General features: G+C 35.6%; 1 long non-coding RNA gene across 1 annotated transcript; it reads right to left on the bottom strand.

The window, feature by feature from the left end:
- Positions 1 to 224: 224 nt before the first annotated feature.
- LOC109590674 (uncharacterized) lies at positions 225 to 3,113 on the bottom strand. The gene is made up of 4 exons (XR_002189439.1): positions 1,895 to 3,113; positions 1,126 to 1,243; positions 1,026 to 1,062; positions 225 to 317 (listed from the first exon to the last, which is right to left on the bottom strand). It is a non-coding gene; the product is annotated as an uncharacterized LOC109590674 (long non-coding RNA).
- Positions 3,114 to 3,295: the final 182 nt, after the last annotated feature.

The following is a 3,295-nucleotide window of genomic DNA, read 5'->3' as shown; positions in this document are numbered from 1 at the left end:
TGCATTAAATATACTGAGGTGGAAGCTACTGCATTGTTGTGGCAAGTGGCTGTGGCTTGTGGTTTGAACTTTGAATGTAATTAATTATAATAACAATACTTCAATAATAACTAAAAACCCAACCCATACTAATAACTAATCCACACCTTTAGGTGTGGTCTTGAGTAAAATCTACCCGGGCCTAGATCCGCTTATGCGAGGGGCTTAAGAGCACAAAAATTAACTTTTTTTGCTAGAAATTTTATGAATTAAATCATGCAAATGGTAAAAGATTTGAGTATTTTCTTCGATTTTCTTATTAGCTTCCTTGAGATCGTCTAAATTAAGAAACAAACCAAGATGACATACACTCAGTGTCATGCATATTCATACCGTATAGCTTGAAATTTTCGTGGAATATAAATTTTGTGGTTTTCGTGGTTCTAGGCGGCCCACAAAATCATTGAAGTGCCATCCCTTTACAGGCTATGTAAACTGTCAACCACGAAATTTAAACCACGAATTGCCCCACTAGGAGCAAACCACAAAAATATCAACCCACGAAAATTTCAAGCTATACAGTATCTTTCTTGTGAATGATGTTGCCAATTTATAATGATATTCATTGGGATACCGTAAAAGGAAAATTTTTCAGGCCGCCATTGTGGAGGTATACTATCATTAGCTACAATGGATCGACAGGTTAAAAACTGTCAATTCTACTTCTCCACGTCACTCCAGTGGCTCTAAACAGTTGCAGACTACCGAAATGAAAGATAAAGGTTGCAATTTTTTACTTTTGAGACTATAACTGCTTGCTCTTCTTACAAAACGACAGAAAGTGCATCAAGCTCCATTGGAAACAGTGCAGCAATACTTCCACAATGGCGGCCTGAAAATTTTTTATTTACGGTATCCCAATAAATATCATTATAAATCGGAAACGTCATTCACAGGAAAGATATGAATACATGTCATATCTATATACTGTACTGTACATAATATGCACATTGTGCTAATGATTGAGGGAGTGTATGATACATTACCTTGCAGTTGTTTTTTGTCTTCTTTGAGTAGCAATAGCTACAAGTGTATGCATAAGAACAATATGAGAGAGCTTATATTATCATGATACATGTTACAAACTTCATGTTTGCTTTTGTCTAGTTCTCTTTCTAAAGTTTCGAATTTCTCTTGTAATACACAGATTTCGCAGTCCTTTTCTTTAATGGTCTCCTCCAAGGCAGCAGTTTCCAGTTCATGTCTGTGGGATAAATAAGAATGAATGAGCAACGACACAGAGTAGGAGTTGAAACTGGGGCATTTTGGGGTGATTTCAAACAAATTTTTTTCGGACTAAAAATCATTGGCTATAATAGCATTTGCTTTTTTCACAAATTGGCCATTTTTTAAATGACAACAACTCAAAAAATTTTGTCGGAAACACTTGAAAATTTTTACGTACAGTACATGTAGCATAGATACATGCATCAAAACACACCCCAAAAGACTTTCCTAGAAGCATTAGAAGGTAGACAGAACCTTTTTGAACCTTAAATGGAACCCAGCTATGCATATGCAAGGTGGTGAAACAATCTCAGGAACATTTATATGCTTGATAGCATAAGTGTCAAATTATGGGCAATACTCTTTATATACAATGTACCTTAAGGAGACAATTGTTAGTGGGTATTTAATATAGCAAATTTTAGCGGTTTTTAAAAAATCACTAACTTTAATTTCTGATTGAATTATTAATAGTTATTAATATTAAATGATCAAAAACGCTAAATTAAATACCAGCCAAATGTCAGTATCATGAAGATCGCTAATAATTACATGTATCTCCTTCAGGAAGTTCAGGTACATAATAACAACAGTAATTACATATTGCATGCACTTATTTCAAATTTACTTGGTCTTCTGTAATTTTATCTGACTCTCAGCTGTTTCAAGCCTAACATCACCCGAATCAGCCTACAATAATCAAGAAGATAAATGACACCATTTTACTCTCTAGCAATCAAGATTTGACACTTTCTCTGTACTGTAACAACTGCCATGCTGTTAGGGTTTGGCGGATTATGCTCTAAAATTGCTCTATTATGCTATGCTGCAATTCTCAGGAAACAGCTTATGCTCTATCAACCAGCCATTATGCTCCCAATTATGCCCATGAATTTCATTATAAGTCCTTGAGTATTGTGAGCAATAGTAGCTGTTTAAAAACAGTTAATTTATTGAGTGCAAGGGCCTTTTTATTGCAATTCTCAATAAATTTTTTCAAAATTTTCTATCATAGCCCTATTATGCTCACATTATGCTCATGCTTTTGGGCTCTATTATGCTCAAAATTGTGCTGGCATAATCCGCCAAAGCCAACATGCTGTCAGTTTGCAGCCACACCCAAACACCCTCAAATTTTAATTAGACTATGAAGAATTCAATCAAAACTATAGCTAACAGTGAACACTATCTAAGCAAGTTACTTTTAATTCAGTGGTAATATGCAGGACAAAATATAGTTTTAAAATCGTATGTGTAAAACAAATTATGATTATCTTTGTTTTGGCGAGGCCTATGCACCAACGGTGTCTCGTGTTAATTTTAAAGTACAAATAAATTAATTGTTATCATCATGCAAAAATCTATTACGCAAGTAAATAAAAACATTAAAAATGGCTACCCCAAATTCCATCCTATAATGCTTTGAACTTTTATACAATATAACCAGCGCGTTACCTCTCACCTTCAGATCAAAGGCCCGAAGCTACATTAGCTAAGGTGGAGCCTGACTAAAGCCACTCCCCTGGTTGGCAGAATGCAGTACAAACAAATAGTAGAAAGCATAAAAAAGCAAATGCACAGTTGTTTTTACATCTATGCTTGAAGTTAGAGCTGCTACTTTTGCTATGAATCAGTGAGGAGCCTCTTTGCTACTATAAGCAACTTCTTTCCTTCTTATTTTTGGAATTTTCCCCTATGTCTCCATTCCTTCGATGTAGCTTTCTGCCAACCAAGGGGTGTGGTACTTGTGTGGGTGAAGATTTCTACATAGATATTAGAGCTCTGCTGAGTCAGATCAGAGGAGGTTGGTCATGCGTCATGTGATGATGTCACTTCCTCTACCTACTCTCCCTTCATAAAAATGGAGGATTCTCTCTCTTTTCACTTTAGCAGCAGTTATGTCACTAATAATAGCTGCAATTGACTCAAAAACTTCAATGCATCTAGTTAAAGAACTAATAAACAGGATGCCTGCTGCACAGTCAGCTACAGATAGCAAAAGCTTGTCCTCAATCTCAGATAGCTACCC

Source organism: Amphimedon queenslandica, unplaced genomic scaffold (genome assembly GCF_000090795.2).
Source record: "Amphimedon queenslandica unplaced genomic scaffold, v1.1 AMPQUscaffold_9681_Cont18176, whole genome shotgun sequence".
NCBI lineage: Eukaryota > Metazoa > Porifera > Demospongiae > Haplosclerida > Niphatidae > Amphimedon > Amphimedon queenslandica.
The sequence above is the reverse complement of the archived record's forward strand: the minus strand, read 5'-3'. Positions and strand labels throughout refer to the sequence as shown.